This window comes from Neopelma chrysocephalum, unplaced genomic scaffold (assembly GCF_003984885.1).
Source record: "Neopelma chrysocephalum unplaced genomic scaffold, ASM398488v2 Primary Assembly neopelma1_22, whole genome shotgun sequence".
Taxonomy (NCBI): domain Eukaryota; kingdom Metazoa; phylum Chordata; class Aves; order Passeriformes; family Pipridae; genus Neopelma; species Neopelma chrysocephalum.
The window spans coordinates 5135474-5160282 of record NW_020897689.1 but is presented as its reverse complement, the minus strand read 5'-3'; the positions used below and the strand labels follow the sequence as shown (position 1 = coordinate 5160282).

Genomic DNA, 24809 nt, shown 5'->3' with positions numbered 1-24809 from the left:
TCACCACTCCAAACTGGAACCTTGACTCTGTGACATCACAAGCAGGACACCCTGAAAACGCTACAGATGAGGAGGCTTCGGAGAACTGAATGTGAAAAATATATGAGCATGATCCTTGTTGTTTAGGATACTTGATTTTGCCCATTGGACCAGCCCATCATTTCTTCATTGTCAGTCTGGAAACATCTCTTGCAGGCTCATATTCCATGGAGCACTGCAAGAGCGTCTGGCAGCTAAAGAGGGAAAAGATGGATCTTCAAGCCTCTGGAAAGATGAAGGCAACGCCATAAAGCAGGTTAGATGTATCTGTGCTAAAATGACAAGCAGTGAGATGAATATACTTAGTGAATATCCTGGATGGCCACCTGAGATTCGCTAGGCTGGAGCTGTAGTTTTCCAGACATGGTTTAGGAAAAAGTGCCTTGAAACAAGATTTAATATCTTTCCATTGAAATAGAAGTTCAGAAACCTCAGGATAACCTTGCAGCAGTTCCCTTTCTCCAGTGAGATCCAGCTTCTGTCTGGTAAACACTCAGGAGCTCCACAAGGCCACAGCTTTCCTGTTGTCTGTGGAGCCTGTATTGGGAATTTTCTAACAGAGCATGCCTATTTCAAATAACCTAATTTGTGGCTTTAACTTTTGAAAGGAACAAAAATAAAAGCAAAGAAATTATACTAGCGATGATTGCAATCACTGTCAAGAAGAGGAATCTACAATATGAGCTGAAAAATTACAAATATAAGAGTTTAAGAGTGTAAAAAGAACTAGGTAATATCAGCTAAATGTGTCTTGCAACAAAGCTATGAAGAGGGCAACAAATAGAAGTGGCAAAAATACAGGTACATTCAAAAAAGTAAAAAATATTTAAATCATCAAGTTCAAATTAAAACTACTTAAGCAGCTATAGGTATTAAAAGAAATACACCTATAATGAAGCAAATAAAGCAATATGGACTTGACAAGAAACATAACTATGCTAAAATAAAGCCATATAAAATTCTGTACAAGTTGAAAAAGACTCTTCGACCTTCTTCATTTTTTTTCATGGTAGAGATTCCCATCTGTTTGTGGGCAGCACACAATAAGAGTCCTGAAGCCCTGAAAAAATCTACCAGAAACATCCATGCTTTCCCTAGTGTCCCATAGCACAGCCACACCAAGTTCAACTCTCCATATGCCATTGAAATGTTTCTGAGCAAACCAAGCAGCCTCACATGGAGAGGTCCAGGATCCCTGAGGAGCTCACGTGTCTCCACTGACATTATGCTCCTCAGAAGCACCAGCAACCAAGGAACACATTCTTTAATTTTGGCACTAAGGTCACCTAGGGACTTAACACAACCATCCACACAGGCCTGCAGAAATTAGGCACTGCCACTGTCCCCTGGCACTGCCTCAGGAGCCAGGCCATGCTCCTCAGCAGGTCCTGAGGGCTGACTGCCCAGGACATACAGAAAAACTGAGACAAAAGTTCTCTCCTCATTCTGCTCTGTACAACGGTCTGGATCTTCCTGTTTGTGGCAAATCATCACCTTTAAGTTTTTTATCCTGTCCACCCCAAGCACTGCTACTGTGAGTACTTCCAGGCTGAGGACACTGCTGCCACATCAATATTAATCGAGGAGATCCCGAAGATAGTTAATTTATTTTTCAAAATTATTACAGTTAATTGGAAACATCTGCTACAAATATCTGTATGCCAGAAGCACCCCAAACCTCTAGGCAGTCTCTGCAGGAATACCCACTCTGTCCTTTCTGGATAGGTTTTGCCAACAGCATCTTTATTGTCAAAGAAAAGACACCATAAGACTAATTGGCCAAATGCAGAGTTTAAATTGTCTCTGCTCATTTTCACACAAAGCAGTAACATATTTTGTGTTGTCACAGCTGTGAAAGATATTTTCATCTCCATGTTGGCTTTTAACTGCTTTCTTGTAGTGAACCAGGTCAAAGAGTTTTGGGAACAGTGGTCCCCTCTGATACCCAGTAGCATCCTTAACCTAATACAGTGCTGCAGTGAGAATATCAAAGCACAAGCAATCAACATTTTACATTTATATTGAGATTAATGTCAATATAATACATGAATGCAAGTACATTATCTAATGTAATGTGAATGTTAAATATTTGTTGAAGTATTTATGTGAATAAAGGATAACTATTTGAATGGCCAGTGGAAAAAAGTTCACGTTGGGATAGAATACAGCCTAAGTATTTGCAAATCCCAATAAATATTCATTGAGACTACTGAAAATCTGGGCTGGAACTTACATACAGAGAATTTCTAAACAGGTTGTCAATCATAATGAAAAATGTAAGCGCAGACTGGACTTTCTAAGTATTACCAGCCTTCTGTCTGACTCTGTTGTAATTTTCTTTTTAATAGGCTGAAATGTGAGGCATGATCATTTTTAGTAGAAAGATTCTGTCAAAACTGTGAATAATGAATGAAAATCACAATGTCAAATTTATTTTTTAGGGAAAAAGATGAAAAAAGACATTCATATTATGGAGTGAAGCGTGGTCATATTTCTGGTGAAGTCAGATGAAACTAGACAATGTCTACACTATGGAGCTTGCCCATAACAGCTGGAAACTTCTTACTGGCTATATGAGGCAGCATAATGGAAAAACGTGTTTAAAAAGGGAAGGACTAATAACTCAGAACTTCCAAAGACATCTTTGAAGCAGATGCTCTTCCCTGAGATGCCAAACTAGGAAACTTTATTCGGGGAGGGGAGGGGAGGGGGAAAGTGGCTGAGATTTTGAGCCAGATTTTTTTTTTAAAATTGAATTACTGTAAAATTTTCATGCAGATGGTCACTATGAATTCTCATCCCAAACCAGATTAGAAACAGATTTCCTTTTTAGATGAAGAGCAGAAATCAATCTTCTATAATACAATCTTCTTAGGTCCTTGCCCACCCGAAGGGTAAGAATAGCCACAAATTTCTTGTTTAACAGTGTGGGAATGGACATTTGTTTGTCGACACTGTTCAGAAGTTCCAAATTATGGTGAAAGAACTTGCACTCACTGACAGACAGAAAAAAATGAACTGTGAAAAGCAGAAGACCACGTAATGTCTGGATACACATTTTCATTTGGCAGAATTATGATGCTAATAGTAATAATACAAAAATAATAAGGCTTCTAACTGTAAGAGCAAGTATTCTCTTACTGCCTGGAACATAATAGTTCCCACACTACATCAAAACTGCAGCAAAAATTAGAACGTGAACTTCAGGGCCAGTTTTCTTCATTTTGTGTAATGAGTTTATGAGGACCTTCATCACTTCATTTCTCATGTTTGAACAAACCAGTTTGTATTTTTCTCTGCTTTCCTCAAGATAAGGCTGACAGTGATTATCAGTGAATATCAAGAGATATTAAGTGAATAAACCCATGAACCTCACTGTTCAGGTTGAAGTTCGATGCTGGTTAAGAAGTACTCTTGAACCCTCATGATACTGCTATATAAAAAATAATACAACTGCTCTACAATTTTAAGGCATAATCAAGTAGAAAATTATACAGTGAAGTGTATGGTTCCTGAGCATATTCATATGTCTTTATGTCATGAAAAATAAAATTATACCCTTTCAGTCATTTGTACTGTGAAGCAGCTTTTTCTCAGAGAAGTGGTGGATTTGGTGGACAGGGCCACAGCTTCCTCTGTCCCCTTGAGGAAAGCCCTAATCAAACTTTTTGGGACTCACTGCAGAAATGCAGAAGCTTTACTCACAGGAAAGTGGGAGATGTGCCATTTCTGTTGGTATTAAACAGAACTAGATGACAGAAAGAAAATCACACATTCTTGTCTGTAGCATCAAGTCAATCTCGATTCTCACATTTGTTGGCTTGCCATGCTGCACGTCTGACACAAAAGACAATCTTATTCTCAAAGCACAGTAAATCAGCAAGAAAAATTCTTGGAATAACAACAGTGAAATCTGTCCAATACTTTCCTAAAAATGCGTATTAAATCTACTTCAGGCATGAAAATTTGATTAATGTGTTTAATATATTTGGAAGAAATAATCATTTATGTCAAGGGTAAACAATGTAAGCATGGAAACTGGGTGAGAATAATATGAAGAAAAAAAAAAAGCAAATGCTTCAGGATACAACCCACTACTGATAACCACTGTCATGGCTAATGCAAGAAGCAAGCTTCATGTGCTCTAAGTAGAATAAACTGTCACCTCTACTCTTTCCTTCTGTGACAGTTAAGGTAACATGAGCATTAGCACACATATGTACTAATACACACATATGTAACTAATGTCTGGATTTCCTGTGAAACCTTGAGTTCTGCTTTTTCAAGATTAGGGAGAACAGAAATCAGGACATATGCTTTCTCCTGAAATCCACAGAGCCCTACAAATCTCGAAGAACCATGTGCAAGGAGAGAAGATGAGCAGCCACAAGAGCAGAGAAGAAGCAGCACCTGCTCTGACCCAACCCAAGCACCACAAACATGGCCCTAGTGCTGACCTCCTGCTCCGGGCCTGCCTGTATGGCTGTGGGCTGGCCCTGGTGCTCAGCAAACCACTCACTACATCCTCCTCTCATGCTCGAGCTCCCTCCTTCATGCATCCAAGGTCCTCTCCCAATGGCAGCATTGAAGCAGCAGAGAAGTCGTGCTTTTCTCAGAGGACTTATGGCACAAAGACAGTACCTAAGGGTACCTGTATATGCCTGCCCTTGGCAGTATGAGCTGACAGAAGGTGGCACAGCAGAGCTGGTATTTACTCATAGTGTGCCTGCCATGGAAAGTCAACTTGACCAAACAATCAATTTAAGAACTCCAGCTTGCCTTTGGGAACTACAAAAATGTTGGACGCGGCATTTACCTCACCATCAGGACTCATCTATCTCTTGTCTCCTGCGCTTCAGATACCTAAACCTCATTCCAACCAGAAACATTCCTGCAATTGGAATCTTCCCATCTAATGTCTGTCTGCATGATTTCAACACAGTTCTACAGAGAAACTTCCACAAGTAGTAGAGGCTCTCTCCCTGAAGATATTCAAAAGTCTGGTGAACCAGCTCTAGGTGGCTCTGCCTGAACAAGGGGGGCTGGACCAGATGACTTTCAGAGGTCTGTTCCTACCTCAGCCCTCCCGTGATTCTGTGAAGTTTTGTTCACAGCACAAGTACTCTTCCAAGAGTAAAACCTATGTGCTGTAGAAAGGGAGTTTTCCTATTTCTCTGCAGGCAGGTCAATATTTAGGTTGTGCTCATGAGCAGTGATTGCTGATCATCCCAAGAGGAGCAGAAATTCAGCACATTCCCACAGCAGCGAAGGACCTGGGATAAGCCGATGTGACTGACAACCATCCCTTCAGGAGTTGCAGAGTTTGCTGCCTCTTAAGTCTTCCCCTTTCCTGCTGTGCTGCAGCTGTGTGCATAAGAACACATCATCCTTCCCACTGCTTGCAGCACATAGACACATACACCACTGGGAAATGCTTCAAACACATGGAAGCAGCTAGCAATTTAATTAAAACATCCACACATAGAGAGGCACATGCACATCCAATTCCTCATGAGAAACACCTCAGACAAATACAGGAGCACAGGACTGCAAGGGAACTCCTGAGTACCTTCCATGAACCCCATGATGCTCCATCCTAGAGATGCCCTTTATTTTTACCTCTGCTACACCTGCAAAAGGCTGTTCACGAACCTCAGAGATAATCAGAAGCTGTATTTTTTTGCCTGGCCTAGCTTTACCCATAGGAAAAAGCATGGCCTTGTACTTTGCACAATTACATTTCATGCCATACGTATCATACCAATCCAGAAGAAAACGTAACCCTTTTCATATGATGCTATGATCCTCTTCTGAAGTGTCAGGGACTCTTACCTTTGAGTCACCTGTAAATTCATAAGAATTCTGTTGCTTGTCAAATTCATAAGCATTCTACTGCTTATTTATGACAATGATAGGAAAATACTAAACATGTTTCATCTCCTCTGAGGATTTAATTAGCAGGCTCCCTTTGGCCCAACACTCACATTTCAAGACAAATATTGACATCTCTTTATTAAATTCTCTACCTATTTAAAATTGCTTTTATAAATTTCCTTTTTCTCTTACCATACTGAGAATCCTCCATGTGGGCACCACATTCAAATTTATGAAAATTGAGATGGACCACACCTATTGCTTTTATTCAGCAACAGAACTGAAGAAGATGAAACAGCTACCCTTGGCACAAAAATATTTATTAATAATTTTTCATTTTATCCCATTTTCCATTTGCTTCCCTGAGTTTATTAACTTGTTCAACATTTGTTCTAAAATATTACATACTTTAGAGGCTGTCCTGACAGGTTGTTACTTTCCAAAATTCACTTCCCCTGGCACTATCTCATAATCTGAAGTATACATTTTATATTTCTCATTCTCGTGCCCCATTGTTCAATACATTCATTAGAAATTCTGCAATCTCATGTAACAATAAATGGCTTTCCAGGGAGGAGCAGAAATGTTTTTAGAAGTAAAATTTGTTGAGCTCTCGTTGCTAGTCTCTGGAAAAGAAGTGCTGTATTATTATGTCTCTCTACCTTGCCTCTGAAACTGCATTGCTGTTCTTAATGTTGCACTGCACTGCTTTTCTTTAATAGCTAATATGGAAAACATGGTTCCTTTTAAAAAGGCCTCACAAATCAAACCTAAAATCAAATACCTCCCCATAACTTAATTTAATAGGTTAAAAAGGTCAAGAGTCTCTTCAACACCAAAGTACTTGCCCAATTCTCAATAAGAAATTTAATTTCTGTCATCTGGAGCAAATGTGTATAATGCAAATGGCATTCAGAAACTGTACTGCACTTTGAAATTAAACCCACTTTCTGCAGCTGCTGTTTTAAACATCATCATAGTGTGGAAATAAAACAAAGCCTTGTCTCACTGACATATATCCCTGCATTAACATGAACTTCAGCAAATGAGTTTAAGTGGGTTTGGCCACCAACTGTGGAACTCCACCGTACATTTCAGTGTACACTAGCCTACAACCTAATTAACAACCCTGCAAATATTCTGGATATCTGCTAATATTATGCAAAAAGACCTAATTAGAAGTGTGCGTGAACACAGATATGTTTGAAAAAAAGAGAACAAATGTGCAGCTCCAACTGATATCTTTATTAACTCATTCTCAGTGGCAGTATCATACATAGGGTTAGCGTGAGGTTAATGTATAACCCACACTGTGACCTTTCAGACTGAATTTAATTGCATCCCTACCAAGGATAGAGAAAAATGATAAGGTGAACCCCGATTGATTTTCTTCCTTGCAGACCACAAGAGCTCATTTCAAACAAACCTTACCATTAAATTTACAGCCCAACTGAAAAAGAGTTTTAAATGATATACACCCTAATCTAATTTTTGAAAGTGCTATATCAAAGACTCTCCATCATAAGCTGCAAAATCTGTATTCGCCTCTTCTGTAAACCCTCTACACTGTGTACAGCATTATACTTCAGTTGTTACTGTGTTTAAAATGTGTGTCTAACACTGTCAGAGCCATGCCGTCAAGCATTAAAGAGCACTTTTAGGCATTCTGTCCCTGTAATCCTTGGGGACTTCAGTAACTACAAGCCAGGGGAAAATCAAAGCAAAAAGAAAAGACAGGTCATCATGAACCTAACTGCAATGTAATCTTACGATAGACATTTCTCCTGTACATGCACAACACATTTAGTTTCTACTAGAATTTTATTGTCCTTACTTTAGTAAAGCTGGGATGAGCATCTTTGTTAACATACCAGTGCATGGTGAACTACCTGATCTAGAAAATTTTGTCAGAATATTTTATTCACTGTGATTACTGTATAAAATATGATAGGCTTCATTATAGCAGGTTTTATTCAAGACTTAGTTTCTTTTCCTTGGTACTAACTTAGGTTTTTTGCTTATTTTTCATTATTTTTTGAAATAAATTTTTGTGATATTTTCAGATATTCAATACTAAGACTATATTCTCCATTAAAAATGCCCATGGGAAACTTTGAGATCTGTGTCTGTTTTAAGCCATTTCCACTTGCAGTGGATTAAAGTAACAGCCAACCACACTGGGATTTCAGAGATTTTTAAGGAGATGATGGCAGGCACATTTTGTTATTACTGTATAGGAGTTTTAGCTATTGCACTCGTCATTACAGTCAGAACAGCTCATCTGCATTAAAGTACTGAAGAGCACTGTGCACAGCTGAACCATTACTTAGATCAGTTGTATTTAGAGGAATGGAAACTTGGATGAGCCCCAGATTATGGTAGACCTAACACCTCATTTGCCAATAAATCATCTGTATCACAAATGACTTTAAATGACTGTACTAAAATGGAATTTGTCCCATGTTTAACATGCTCATTAAAAAGAAATCCTTCAATGCCATTCACCAAGGCTCAGATGCGGATGGTCAGCTGACCATGTGGTTGGCCACAGCCACCCTCAGCAATATCCCTGACTTTGATAATCTCCAAATGCTGTAGAATGAAGGATGAACTTCCTCACTCAAAAATTCACCTTTACAGCTCCTCTATTTCCACAAGTCCTTGATGCACAAAGTTAATGAGAATGCCTCCAGGAGCCTCAGAAAACAAAACTCTGGGGAGACTGGCATGGTCTGGCCTATACAAGATTTTGTCACTTTACCAAGACTCAATTTTAATTTCACAGCAAGGCCAAAGCAGTGCTGGAGCCTCCTGAAGTCTTCAATCACCCCTAGCTTCCCATGGATGACCCGCAAGAAACAGAGCACAGTGGCAGCAGAAGGTTGGTGGGGCCTGGAGGGCGGGTGAGTTTCACAGAGCTCTAACAAAGCAGACTCCTGAGAGCCCACCATGAACCCGAACTCCTAATTTCTTATTTAATTCATGAGAATGCAAGCTCAGTGTGAACAACTCCACTAAGGCAAAGACAGAATTAGCCTCATCACACATGCAGCAGCATATGTCTCTTTCTAAGTGCACTGCAAAATAGATACTGAATGGAAAACAGATGATTTTTAACTTCCTATTCTGTCTACCGGTAAAGAAAACATTCTCAAACCCCTGCATATCTTCATGTAAATTACTCTATTGCAAAGATAAATATCAAAGTTATGTGAGATGCTGGATAAGTAGAAAGAAAGGCTTAAAAGAACAAGGAAGAAATAAAAACACCTACAAAATCTCCAAAGACAAAAAATAAACAGCAGTTTATTTGTGTTCCCAGGAAAGCCCAAAGCCAAACATTAGCATTTTCTTGTGGAGGCAACTTTCTGAATATTGAAAGCCAGCTTAAATAAACGGCTGGCTTTTCTTCTTAGAATATCTGGGGAGTCTGCAAATTTTTTTCTCCTTTGAGAAAATAAACATGAAAACCAATGCAGGAAGAACTTCACACAAGAATAGTGCAGAAGAAATTCAAACACCTAGTTATAATTAAAAATGAGATCTTGGCCAGGCAGAAATGCATATGAAATGCTGTCAGGTGCAGTGTTTGCCAGACACCCTTCAGAGCAACAGAGAAGTCCACCCTTGTCATCTCCTTGTTGATATCGTTTCCCCACCCTTCATGCATTTTATATAGATTTTCATTTTTATTCCCATATTTCTCTCTTAATCTTACCTTAGCCCTTCCCCTGCTAGATCCCAGGGCTCTTCTTTTGTATACCAAAACCTCAGCTGAAGATTGGCTGGTATCTAACATTAGAGGTTCACGGGCTCCAGTCAGCTTTAAGCTGCAGTCATTTTTTTCTACTCTATAAAGCTTGAAGGGAAAGTATTTTTCCTTCCTTGCTAGATAGTAAGCATTCCTCTTCCACTGGGCAAACAAACTATCTTCTGTTGTTTGTAAAGACACTCAAACAATACTCTTGTTTACCTTTATAAATGTCTTTGTGCTATCCCAAGTCTAGCTCAGGGAACTGAGCCAAAAGTGTTGCGGCTAACATACAGCAAATGGGAGTAAAAGCCTGAACAACCAGAGAAATCTGTGTACAACAAAGTACAAAAACAGTCACTCTGAAGTCTGAGTTTGGGATAAGATAGCAGCAGCAAACTGGATCTCAAGACAGTATCTTTGGTGAGCAAATATTAATTTTACTCATCAACTCAGCAGAAACATGGTTTTCTGCCTCCAGGGAAGGGTGCAACATGTACTCATTAATGACTGTTTATACAGATCAACACTACTGCTGTACTAATTTACCACCACCACCACCTTACATTAGACATTTCATGATCAAAGTATTGAAATCAACACTGCCAAAGCAACATTATTTGAGCAGTCAAGTTAAGCGCATGCACGTTTGAAGGATCAGAACTTAATGAGGTTTTATGGTTGGGGTTTTTTGGCATGAATACAACAAACACTGCAACACAAATATAACTTTGCCCACACAAAGTACAGAGATCTCCTCATGCAATTAGCATCTACAAGCACAAGAAACTGTTTCTAAGAATCAGACAAATCATTAAATATTATTAGATTATTTCATAAATAGACCAATTAGGTCTGAAATAGCTGCTTTCTTAAACTATGTTGTCTATATGTAATCTGTTACCCTTCATTTATCAGTTTTCATTGAAATGAATCCTACAAATCTGACTTAACTTCATTAAAACCAACATATGTTGCTCAAATCTTTGCACATGGCACATGAAACTCAACACATCCAAACGAAAACCAGTCTACTGCCATTCCAGTCAATAAGGCTGAGGACAAAGCTGTACCTTGAACTTGGTCATCACAACCTCAACTGTTTGATGTGCATCAGCACACACCTTAGAAAATGTAAAGCCTGTTAACTCATAGGGTCATTCTGAAAATGTGAAAGTCATCCACTTCTCACCCAGGTTAGTTGAAATTGCCCAAGCTGGCTCTAAATTATCAAATACAGTTTGTAACTGGCAACTGGAGTGTTTTGCACTAATATGTCACTTCCTAAGAAAGCTGATATTAGAAATATTTCCCAGATGTGGGTTAAGATTTCCAGATGAATAGAGAGAGCAGATACGTGTTCCTGGCCAAAAGCTGCTGACTGTCTGTATTAAATAACATTTGCCCAGGATGTGTCAGACAAAACCTGAGGCTGGGCTCTTGGTGTTGCAGGAAAGTGCCTGGCCAAAATACACTGGGCTGCTCTGGCAAGAATTTCTCTCCATATTGTTTCATTAATGTTTCCAAAAGGCCTAGTTTTGCTTCTGTTTAAAAAAGGAAACAAAACCAAAAATAAACAACCACAAAAAAAAAAACCCAACCCCCCCCCCCCCCCAAAAAAGCAAAACAAAAAACCCCCCTGCAAGTTTCAAATCTCACATTTTGCACCAAAATAAATTGGGTGTTTTGACCAGGCACAGCCACAGGCAACCAGGCTTCCAGTGCATCTCCCAAATTACCAATGCACAACAGAAACTTAGTATGAACTTTTCATAACATTTAATATAAAAGCTTAAGTATCTCCTATAAACTCTGATTAGTATCTGCCATACCTCAGATTACTTTTTTTATTTTCCTGCGCATTTTCCACATTCAAAAACATTTTTATGGTTTTGGGTTTTTTTATGGCATCAATAAGCAACATGAGGAATTACGTAACAGACATGACAAAACCAAATCTAACATAAAAGGTCTCTAAAATATACTGTAATGCTGTCAGAAACAGACAGTAGCTACAGAAACATCATGGAAATAATACAGGCAATAAAATGAAACTATGTGAATATTTATTTTTATTTTCAAGACAACTCCTGAAATTATGAGATCAATTTGGCTTTGCTTTTCTCTCATTACTTTTCCATCTTGTCAGAAGGAAGTGCAAAAGCACTGCAATCAATACTCTCTTGCTAGCCTGGATTAATAGATTTATGTTAATTGCAGCTGTCTACATAAAAACATTCCATAGTATTCTTCTTCCATAGGACTTTTACTGAGGATGAAGTTCTGACCACACAAATAAAATAAAAATAAATGTTTTACTTTATTTTTTTTTAAGGAGAAAAATTACCTTGTAACACACTTTCAGCAAATGTCATGAGAAGGTCTGATTGCTTCCACAGGCTTTGATCTTGCTATCATGCAGCAGCTCCCAACTGAAACAAGTGACCTCATGGAGACTCAGAGGGAACAGGGATCACTCAGCTCAGAAAAGGTCTTCTCACATCAGACATGCTTTTTCATACTCTATTTACTTTCAGGCTAGACTGTGTGAAATATCAAATCTCTGGAGCTCCAGCTAATGGGATGGGAGTTATCAGCTCCTCAAAGGTTCACACTTCTCAGCTGTGGACAGGACAGTGGGATAACTGCTCCCACTGAGACTCTGCTGATTCTGGCAGGGTGATGCTGAAATTCACCTCAGTTCTCTGAAGAACATCCAGCAGTGAAATAACTGAAAGAAAATTAGCCAGCATACATCACTGACAGCTTTCAGACATGGAAAAAACTACAAGAAAAAGCCTTAGCCAAAGTATGGGGGTTTTGTGACATTTGCCATTTCTCTCAACAGTATGAACTAAGCCCTAGTAAGCATCAAGTGAAGAATGAGTTGGTTGTCCTGGCTAAGTACTGAGCTTAGATAGAGGGATAGATGCTAACAAGAAAAATTATTGAAAATGCAGCATCTGTTGACATTTTCCAACATGCACTGACCTTTCCAGTACCATTACATTTGGCTTTACAGCACAATTACACCGTTTCGGCTCTACGTATCGATAAGATCCTCATTATCTGAATCCTATCAAAATCTTTACACTTTTAGGGAGAGCAGAGAAAAAGACCTTACTGTAAAAGGTCTGTCTGACACAATATTCAGTTCAGTGACACCACAAAGACCCCCACTCTGATGTTGGGGTTAATTGTTCACACCACTGCACTGTAGCCTAGCCAGGTAAGTAGGGTGCAGAGACTGACCACTAACATAAGGATGACTCCTGATGACAGTAGCAGATTAGCTAAAGAGTACAGAATGCAATACTCAAGGACAAAGCCTAGAAAATGACCCCTAGAATCACAAGCACATCTGCAAACTAGAAGTCATTTAATTGTATTTGAGAAGAGTTCAAGCTATTTTATTACTCCAATCACAAAACCCCATATTATCCCTTGTTTAACTCACCTTATGAGATTATAATGATTAGTTTTGTTTCTGGAAACATACAAACTTGCTTTCTTTCACTTTCCCTCCTCCACTTTCATTTGTTTAATATGCAAAGGTAATGCATTTTATTGAAGAAATAAGGTAGATCTGCATTAAGTCATGTCTGCTTCAGAGCTCAGTTGACTCCCCACCAGCTGGAATCTATTATTTGATTAAAAATGCTGTTGTGCCAGCTGCCATGCAGCACGTTTCACTACCCTGAGTCTGGGTGGAATTAAATCCATACTGAAAATGTAGTCTAGCATGAATCAGCCTCTTCTCAATACTAATGCATACCTGGAAAATAAAAGCATTAAAAAAAAATGAACCCAGCCCTCCTAGATCTGGCCATCCCAATCTCTAAAACAGAAGGTGTTCAGTGGGGAAAAGCTTCAAATTGCACATATTATAAGGTACTAATTTCATAAGGCAACATCCTAATTATACCCTCAGGTTTGTTTTTAAAAGTGATCATTCTTATCTTAAAAACAAACCTCTTTCAACAGAACCAGTCCTGAAATAAAAGTTTCTCAGTCTAAAGAATTAAAAGCTCTTGTATCTCACTAATACAGTGAAGTATTTACTAGAGGAGGGTAATTATTAGAGAACATGCCCAGAGCAAAAAATAATTTATAGTTAAGTCTGCTACTGCTAATTCAGTTGGAATGAGAGACTGCGCAGGGCAAAAAGCCCATGGAATTCAAGAGGGATTTTTGCCTGATGTGAACTGCAGGAGTACATGCCAAGAGTGTATGCTGTGAATGAGCACTGAAAATGTTGCTCAGCTTCTTGCAGTGCAAGAACATTAAAAGCTTTAAGGCAATTATTTGCAAAGGTGTGCCTACAAGTCCTGTAAATAGAAACATAGTGACAGTATACTGATAGGACTGATTCTTCCTGTTTTCTTTTTCAGTTACCTCAAAGCAAGTTGAAGACTGCAGCTTCTGCAGCTCTGAAAAAAGTCCATTGTTAGTTCTGAAGAAAGTTTATATTCAATGGGATATTTGAAGGTTTCTTTGTTCAACAGATGGCCAAAAAGTTAAAAGGTTTTGATGGCTTCATACAAGATACTGTCTCTTAATACGCAGACATAGGAACATGCAGAGGTAAGGCTGAAAGCCCAAGCCCACATCCATTCCTGGTGGTGTCAAGGCAGAGACAGAGTGCTCAATACTTTATTTAGAAGAACTAGGTATTATGTGGATATTTAACTGGTTAAACTGATTAACAACTGTCAATCTAAATTCCCAAGTGCCACTTACGCCATGTATAAAACAGCTTGAAGAGAATACAGCAGGCTTTAGTCACAGTACTGAACATAATTGAGGGGTCAAGTCACTACTGACCCAAGCTGCTGTGACTTGATTGTTGCTTAAACTGAACGAATGCTCTGAGCATGGCAGAGTAGCCCAGTGTCTGCACTACAGAAAGTGCTATCATGATGAGAAGCTTTGCTGACAGTGTCTGCAGGGAAGCAAGCCCCTGCAGCTGGAGTCCCACAGGTACTGAACTCCTCTTGAACCCTGAACATGGATGTCCAGTTCCGACTCTCTGGAGAAACAAAAATAAATGAAATTTGTTGCATCTTAGAGATCTTCCTTTCAAATACATTTTAATTCACTTTGGAAAACCTTGACCTAATATTTCTGATTTTGTGGTTTTAATTTATTTCTATTCCCTGATGCATTATACGACTTTCTCAATAAGCAAGAAACATATTATTTCACCTATTTTTAGAGACTAAGCTTTGTATATATTAATTTTTTACCCAACAACCTCTTTCACACCAGTAGAAAGTATTGTAGTGTAGCCCTCTCTCTGTTTGTTCAAGACCCAATTAGAAATGCATTATGTGTGCACATACTGACAAACATCCCATAAATACAGAAAACATGAAAATAATGCTTATGCAGTTCTCCTATTCACTATCTTTTCAGCAGCATATGCCATCAACCTCAATCTATCATCATCAAATGAGTCAACTCACCATGGATGCATTCCTCTTGTCTATCATGCACAGTGGAGATACTCGCCATGCCAAAGACACAAGTACCTGGCCTTCCAACAGTACCTGATTTACTGAGATTGCCATGGCTGATCTAAAGACATCACATAGGTTTTGCACCTCTGGAAAGGAACATTAGTTTCTCCTGGGTATACTTGTTTCAAGAGTGTCATAGACGGTTACATTTAAAATCCTTATGTTCATATACACAAAAAACCCCCGGCACATTGAGATTTAGCATGATTTTAGGAAGGGAATACCACCAAACCCTGCATAATAAGAGTACAATGCCCAGAGAGACATAAAAAATAGATTCAGTGGCAATTACAATATTCATATCCCAAATGGTAGCTAAAACTTTATGCTACCCTACACTGGCACGTACTGTGTGTAGGCCCTACATTTCAATAAAAGGAAGCAAATGCTTTTAAGAGCATATTGGAGAGTTTTTATGAGGTATACAATCTACAGGAAGATTATTGTCCCTTAATAAATATTTGATGACTAAATGTGCTATTTCAATTAACATAGCCCTTATTGAATTCAAAAAAGATGCTGAAATTTAACTTAAATTTTTAGAAAACTACTGATGAGTAGCAGCTGTGAGGTATTCTATGTAAAAAAATTCATGTATAAGTATATTTATATTTCAATAGTACTGGTGTAAAAATCCTCCATATATGTTGCATGTGGTTCCAGCGCAAAACCACTCAAATCTATCCAGGCTGATGCTCTCCCAACAGGAGCAGCCACCCTGCCTCAGCCAAGTGCTGTGGCAGTGCATGGAGCCCACAGCTATGCCACACACACATGCCTGAATGTGTCAAAAACCACGCTGCCCTGAAAGCACAGGTCCTGACACCTGTGGTCCTGCTTCAGTCTGTCATTACAGTCCAGGCACACACCATGCCCTCACGTGAAAGCTGATGGCCTTGCAGTGGGTGTGTATGAATGGAGGTGTAGATGAAGGCTCCTATATTACTGATTTTCTGAATATTGCCAGCCACAGGATTGTGTTGCCTTTCGCTCATAATCTGGAAGGCATAAAGTCACTACAGCAGAAGACCTAAGAAAGTGTTATGATTAAACTGGTAACATAGGTTTTGGCAAAGAGCTCCTACAGATGCTTAGGAAAACACTGAGGAAACGTCCCATTCATACTCAAACTTCCCATTTCCCAAGCTCCCAACCTGCAGCAGTGCTGAACATATACCTGCACATGGAAGCTCTGGGAGATCTGATATGAAATACTAAAGAATGTCACAAACCCTTCTTTTCTTAAGAAAAAAGATAGCTGTATTTCAGCTCATACATTTCAAAATTATTAGAAATATTTTAAGAACATCATTTTTCACCCTTGCCGTATGATAAGAACATTTATTTTCCTCAAATGGTGGTGTAAAAAATCCTTGTTGTGAAGCAACGAGCCATCTTTATTGCGTTATGGTAACACAGAATCACAGAATGACAGAATAGCCTGGGTTGGAAGGGACCTTAAAGATCACCGAGTTCCAACCTCCCTGTCATGGGCAGGGACACCTTTCACTAGACCAGGTTGCTCAGAGCCCCATCCCACTGGGCCTTGAACACTTCCAGGCATGGGGCATCCATAAATTCCCTGGGAACCTGTTCCAGTGCCTCATCACCCTCACGGAAAATAATTTTTTTCTAATATCTAATCTAAACCTACTTCCTTTCAGTTTGAAGCCATTCCCCCCGTGTCGTGTCACCACATGCCCTTGTAAACACTCCATCTCCACCTTTCCTGGCCACAATTGGGTCACTCCGAAGCCTTCTCTTTTCCAGGCTGAACAATTCCAATGCTCTCAGCCTTTCCTCATAAGAGAGGTACTTCATCCCTCTAATCAATTTGGTGGCCTTCCTCTAGACTCATTCCAGCAGGTTGGTATTCTTCCTGTGCTGGGAACCTCATCTAGCAGTCCCAGGCCAGGGCAGAAGCACACTGGAGGTTGGGCTCAGTGAGAATGAAAAAGATGATTCTTGCCCAGAAAGTCACATTTAAATATGAAAAAAAAGTCCAATAAGTGGATATGGATGGTTGACAAGGAAGTAGGAGGAAACAAAGATACAGCATCAGTCAACACAAGAGGCAGTGGCTGTAACACATGACTAACCTACTTTTTTTTTTTTTGCAGGGATTATGGCAGAGGAGATTTTAAGAAGGGATTTAAAAGGAGAAAATGAGGCTAAGTGTGTTGATGTCTGCCCACAGCTCATCCTTAACTTCAACATAGCAATGAATAAAGCCCATAGATGCTTTTTTGAATACACAGCAGGGCAGTGACAAAGTTGATATTGCAGGTGAACTGGAGGACTGTGTGGACGGATGGGCCAGCAGGGCTTTGGATATGAAATCAGACTGCTTCTTACTACCATTATTTTAAGACAGATATATGAACATTACAGAAATGCTCACAAGAAAACAAATTTCTTTAACAGCAGGTTTGAACAAGGTAAAAGGTACACAAGCTATATGTGGATCATGCTTGGCAGTGGACTGAAGGGGGCATTGCTTCATGGCCACAGGCACCTCTAGGGCTGGTTCCCAAACACCTCTCAGTCACAGAGATCTCTGGAGGAAGAGGCACGCCTTACTCAACAACTTTCACAATTTATTTTTTAAGACCAGGGCACCGTTAACTATGTTGGTTGTTATAGTGAGTTACTATCTTCTAGTGACTCCTCTGTGCTCCATAGCTATTTTGGTCTTTTTAAAATTGATTTACATACACACTTGCTATTTAATTCTGTTAGAAAATATTTAAGGTAGTATTTTTTCTGTCATCTCCTTAGTTCACCCATTTACCAAGTTAAAAGAGCAGCACCTAAGGGGTCCATTTGAGCTCAGGAGCAAACTTAAAACACATTTGTCTGTCAGCAGATGACAGTCTCAACAGCAGTGCAGCGTATTATCCAACTGACCCGTGAGATGGACTAGTATTTGCCATCCTCTTACTAAGCCTCTGAAAATATCTGTTTGTTTGGTAAGGCTAGGTGTTTTACCAAAGATATGCTGGCATTAGGTAAATTATTGTCTAGGGAACAAAAAGGTAAAAAACAGAAAAAGGCAATAGACATCACCTTCCCATACAAGACCTTTTTTACAGTGGTTTCCAATTCAACAACTTTTCATCAAAGGTTCCAGCAAAGCATCAGAAGAAATTAATTTTAGGAACACAATAACATCACAAAATTAAGAAACCTCTTTGTGATGTGCTGTACTGTATTCACACAGACCCTAACAAAAAAACGCCTGTTAAAAATATGGCCTATCTTTATTTTGCTTAGTGCTCTTCACTATGTCCTAAAAATTAGTAAGAATCAACACCCAATGGAAAGCCAGTCGGTAACATACTGGCTTGCTATGTATCACTGTCACAAATCACTATAGGCTGGAAAAACCCACTGAGTCCCAGCATCCTGATAACATGAATACTGTGCCCCATCCAGCCCACTCTTTCATCTGTTGTGAGCGATTCCACCAAGCAGCACCTGGCTCAGGAAGAGTGGCAGTGCTTTCCAGGCTCCACCAGCCACAGGGATGACGTCCCCACTGGCTCAAAGGGAGATGCTGTGTTCACATGAAGACCCAGCTGCTCAGAAAGGAACTCAACGTGCATGTGTCAACCTGAAACCGAATTCCACCCCACAACTGGGTACTTACACTCCCTTCACACTACAGCATCTTTTAAGCTTTTTGTAAGATGCAACTTACCATACAATAAAATAACCCTCCAAAATATGTTAAATAAACCATGTCCTAAAAGTAGCCACTTTCTCCGCTGACTAGAACTGAGCCTTGGGTGACCAGCTCTGGTCCACACATCCTCCATCTGAGTGTCCTGAAGAGCACTCCAGGATGGCGAAGCAGAAAATGAGTGTATTCGCATTTTAATGCTTTATCTGGGGGTGGGTACTCTTCTGCTGTCAAAAGCAGAGTGATGTTCCTGACAACGGTAATGATGCAACTAAATTAAGAAAACAGAGTTTAGATGCAACTAAATTAAGAAAACAGAGAGATGTAATTGAGCTTTTGATGAACAAATCTTATTAACCGAATGGCTACCAGCTATCTAAATAGATTAAAAGAATTATTATTACAGCTGTAGTTTAATAGTTTGGAAAAGTGACATTTAAAGTCACTACGTAACATTCAGTCATCTGTAATGCTATGTAGTAGATTTGTTATTCGAAAACTACTAGTAAATATATGGTAACTCTTGCAAGTTAATGGCAGCATTCAAAAGTATTGGCAAGAACAAATACAAATACATTTTTTTGGAAATTAACTATTTTTATGACTTCATGTTCTCATCAGAACATGATCATCTCTCAGGCAACTATAAAAAATGTGTCCACTACAACATGTATAATAGCCCAGAAAAATGTCATTTTTGCTACACTTTCTTCAAAATGAAATTAGATTTTCAAATCCATGAAAGACAGGCATATGAAACACACTGCAACGCTTTCCCAATGCCATCATATGTCAGGACACTAAACGTGAAAGTTCATAAATTTGATTTCCTAGAAGATACCAGTGAGGTATCACAGTTTTCTCTTCTTTTCAAAGCCCTACCATTTCCTGGGGAAAAAAAAATTCAAATGTCTGCATGTTTCAGGCACTTCTGCTTATTCTGGATAGACGCAGATTATGCTGTCCTAGTTGAGTGATTTAAAATCGCATTTATTGTGATGTTTCATGATTGAAGAAGTCAAAGCCTTCCCTGGGGAAAACAACTATAAGGTGCTCTGCAGACCAATTTAAGGAATACATGTGAATTTAGCTTCATGAGGTTAATGTGTACCTTGGTTTCACTGTAAATAACACAACCTTCTTACTAACCAAGAGAAAGACATTAATTTTCATGTCTATAGAGTAGAAATGAATTAGTTTCTTACATTTCCCCTCCCCACTCAACATATACAAAGCAAACTTTGAAATTCCCAACCCCATATATATCAAAGAACATTCAGGTTCAAAGTCAAGTCCTAGAAAGTCAAGAAATGCCAGAACAAATTTAGTTCAGTTCCCTTATCCTTATACATTAAGATGAAATATTTAATTACATGATGGCATGCTATTTTTTGACTGCATTATCTGTGTTTTAAAGAACAAGAAACAAATTCCATAGTGGCCTGATTGGACCAGATGTTCAAATGTCCATCTCATTTCAGATATAATACTTCAATAATCATTTAGTATGGCCAGTCTTCGCGAACGAAGATTTGGGAAAGGTCTTTTACCTTTCAAGCCTGTGCAATGGATTTTTTTAGGTGAGACACAGCGTGCGCTGAACTGAGCCCACCCTTTAATCCTAAGGTTCATCTGCCGGGGCCAAGCAAGCTTGGACAATGGCAGTGAGGTCCTCAGGACGTAGGTTTGTTTAGAGTGACCTTCTCATAGATGGATGGCCTCACAGGGCTAACGGGTTCCATCTGCCTGAGAGTCCTGCATGCTAACCACTAGGCCACCAGGGGTCTCCTGGTGGCCTAGTGGTTAGGATACGGCACTCTCACCGCAGCGACCCGGGTTCGATTCCTGGTCCCCTGGGTAGATGGAACCCGTTAGCCCTGTGAGGCCATCCATCTATGAGAAGGACACTCTAAACAAACCTACGTCCTGAGGACCTCACTGCCATTGTCCAAGCTTGCTTGGCCCCGGCAGATGAACCTTAGGATTAAAGGGTGGGCTCAGTTCAGCGCAGGCTGTGTCTCACCTAAAAAATCCATTGCGCAGGCTGGAAAGGTGGATAATCATTTATCTTGCTGAGAAAAGTATAAGGGCAAATTAAAATTTTCCAAAGATTACCTGTGAATTTATCTTTTTCAGTAGAAAAAACTTTATTGGAAATAAAATATATCTTCCACCAGCAAATACTGCTTGATAGTATGCTGTGATCTAATGTTGAATGAACAAAACCAGAACAAATCTCATTTTGCCTGATTTTTTTTTCAAACAGGTCTATCACAATGACTAGCTTATCAAAATATTTCAATTCACATTCTAAAAATACCAGCTATTTATTATTTTAATCTGCTGTACAGACATCAGTCTAACACTCAATTAGAGTAAGTGGTGATGAATCATGCACATTTTGGGAATATCTTGGCTCTCTGAACAACGTTTGGGTTCTAAATCTTTATTGATAGAAATATCTTACTGCCAACAGAAATCTACATACAAATGTGCAAATCAGGGCTGGAGCAGCAAGCTGGTGTTATGGCTAAGGGGCTAGCTGCCTTCAATGCCTACTTCCACCTTGGCTCGGGGAATTGGAATAAAGATGAATGAAAATTTAGGCCAGCAGTTTTAATAGTAACTATTTGTTATTTAAATTTCCTGTTCCACACTGAATGATTGCAAGAATGTGTGCTCAGAATTAAAAAGCTATTCTTTAGCATCAGCACACTGATTTCTTGGGGTCCTTGCAAAGCTTTTTACATTGTTTCTGGACCACAGCTCTACACCCCTCTAACTGCCTGTCAGACATCATTTCTGCTTTATGAATAAATAATATGATGCCCAGGGGAAACGTTGGGCTAAGACAAAAAAATCAATATGTGTCTAGCACGTATTAGGCAGTTGTTCAGCTGAAGTCTTGTCTCAAATATGTGGAGTAATTTTAATAACAAAACAAATTCTTTCTACACTGAGCTTAAAAGAGAGTTATTAAAAAAGCACTACCACTATGTCACTGTGTATCCTATTTGAAGATTAGTAATATTATACTCCTAAAATATGAATAATTCTGATTGCAAAGTATTTGGTGATTATTTCTCTACAGATTCCAAATATTCATGTTACAGAAAAATGGTAGTAAGTGATTTTTTACTCTATTCCTCTTGGAGTAGTGCTGGTGCACACCTGCATAGTAAAGCTGTTATTAGAACTGACATTATTTATTTTAAAAACATCTTCCAAAATTGCCTTTTTTTTTTTTTTTTTTTGCAGAGGACCTGGTATCAAAACTGAAACAAAAGCAGGGTAAATTAATCATTCATGCAGCTCTATAATCACCCTAGTCTTTCCTGCAACATAAGCCTATTTTTGCAGTCGGCGCAGTTCTTGGTTTCTGGGTTCAAACACCCACCACCCAGAGATGCAAACCCATCGCAGCAATGTTTGAATCACTCCACTTCTACAGGATTGATCTAAATAAACAAGCCTAACTCCTGTCATGAGGCAGCTCTTAAATTCCTTTGCATTATGTCCGAGAAGGGCTGGTTATGTTAAACATACCATATAGCAAGCAGCATCACAGTAATCGCTGCTCACTTGCTTTACCACACCTTATTTGCACAAGCTTGTCTCTTACACCTCCTTCCTTCCACGTGTCCTTCATCACCAGAAAAGCTCAGGCTGTGCCAGGCAGCAGCACTCGGCCCCTGCTGACAGCACATCACTTCCCTTCCCTGTTCTCGGATAGGCAGCAGGGCTGAAGTCTCACTGATCCTCTCCTCCTCAAAAATGTTGCATTACCACCATGTTCCTTGAAAACATAGACCTCATGCTGGAAAACTGTGAGGAGACGGACAGGTTATTTTGGGACAGGGGGCAAGCTGCCAGTGCTGCTAGCAACCCTGAAAGCCACACGACCCCAGGCTCAGCAGCACGCCCAGGCAATCAGCAAAAGGGGATGAAAATGAAGAGGGAAAAGCAAGCTACCATGCTGCAGTCAGACCCATGGATGACCTCCGAGATCTCTGGTTCCAAGTCACCAACATCCAGCCCAGTGACATTACTCTCAAAGGGTTTTTTTTCACCCCCCTGCTGTTATGCAGACCTTTTAGTGCAGATCCTCCCCATGGGAGCATGCTGACAAGGCAGCTCCTCCTGCTATGTTCAGTATAATGAAAAGCACAAACTTCATGTATTTATGACCCTCTCAGATTGAGAGGCTGCAGCTGAGTGCCCTTGCCTGGGGGTGCTTACTCCTGCAGGAGAGCTGGCCATCTGGAAGGGCAATCTAAAGAAAGCAGAGGGAAAACCTGACATCTCAGGGAAGGAAACCTGCAGACGTGCAGAAGCTGCTACTGATGGTGGCAGAAATATGTCTTGAGGCTCACACTAGCCAACGTGGTGGAGCCCATTAGCATCAAAATCGATAGAAAACGCTTTTACCAACTCAAAGAAAGTGAAATGATAAAGACAAGGAGAGGGAGCTTTACAGAAAAAAAGAAACAAAAAAAATTCCAGCAAGCCCATTAACAAACAAAAAAAGCCAACCCACCCCCCAGTACCCACACAGGCAAAAAGGAGAAGGCTCAGGCTGAAACTTGTATGGATTTCTATTTATGCCGAATATTTACAAACCCCAGGCCTTCGGTGTTCAGTGGGAAACAGCCAGGATGGAAACTGAAAGCAGAACAGCTACTCCTGAGTAACTTCCAACACAGACAAGCTGCAAATTGTACACACCAAACCATGTGTCCTGTGCACCAAAGTCACTCTGAGAGAAGTGCCCCTTCATCCCCTCTTGCTGCCTTCCTGTCAAGGGGCACAGCCAGGTCGCTGACAGCACTCCCTCCATCTTCATGAGTGCTCAGATGCCAGCAAGCCCTCTCTGACTGGCACCCGGCTCACGCATTTTCCTTCAGCCACAAGCCTTGTTGCCTCTGCCATGCCAACACCAAACCAGACAAGCCAGAGCAGAGACACTGGGAACATGGGCAGACCAGGGTGATGCCGAGCCATAGCCACCACACATGTGAAACAAACCAGTCCTGCATGTTCTCATGAGACATAAGTTGCAGGGGAGGGGCCTGCAAACACTTCAGCTCTTCTGCTACAGAGTCCTACCTGAGAGACCCTGGCCCTGCTCTTCAGCCCTAACCATGCCTACAACAGCAAATCTGTGTTAGACACCATTCCACTGCTTCTAACAAAACGACTGTACAACACGTATTTCTGCCAGCCCGCAGAGGACAGGACCACTTGACCTTAGACACTTGAGCAATGACCACTCGACTCGCACTTTCTTATCCTTTCTACGCTATTTAAATGAGTAATTATGCTTCCTCAAACTGACTGGCTGTAACCTCTTGACCATAATGTTGAGAGCCTTACTAATCTCAGGGAGGAACTCCTCAGTGAAACACCCAAACACATCTGTGCGTGCAGTGCCTGGAGATGTGGTTCCACTCTGACAACCTGACTGAAGTCCTCAATTCAGCAACCTCCTTTATCATCAGTCACACTTGCCTTCCCCACCTCCATCTCAAGGTACTTCCTTTGGCCACTCTCTAAACCCTCATGGGTCAAGTGATCCATGGAAGGGTTGCTTGTTTTCTACACAGTCCAAAATCTGCCAGGCTAAAGTTTGATACTATTTCACCACCAACCAGCTGGTTGAAAGGATCCTGTCCTCACCTTCCAGCCTCACTCAAAAGAAGTACATCTAGATTTCTGAAAGTTCTGAAAGACTCTAGAACCCCAATAAAATCACCTTTTTTCAGGTCTAAGATTCTCAGCTTTTTTGAAATGCAAGGATAATGCTCATACAGTTGTGCTCAGAAGGCACTGTATTGCTGCCTAATGCTGATGGAGATTACATGGCATGATAATGTCTGTTCACAAGTTCTGATTTCCTATGCATGAGTTCAGGTTATCCAGGTCCTTCAGACATGCATCATAGTCA

At 40.0% G+C, this 24809-nt stretch overlaps 1 protein-coding gene and 1 long non-coding RNA gene across 2 annotated transcripts in view; one reads left to right on the top strand and one right to left on the bottom strand.

The window, feature by feature from the left end:
• PAG1 (phosphoprotein membrane anchor with glycosphingolipid microdomains 1) overlaps positions 1-24809 on the bottom strand; it is a 108306-nt gene that overhangs the window by 56906 nt on the left and 26591 nt on the right. The gene's annotated exons all lie outside the window — the stretch shown is intronic.
• On the top strand, positions 58-5195 carry LOC113969849. The gene is made up of 2 exons (XR_003534958.1): positions 58-295; positions 4332-5195. It is a non-coding gene; the product is annotated as an uncharacterized LOC113969849 (long non-coding RNA).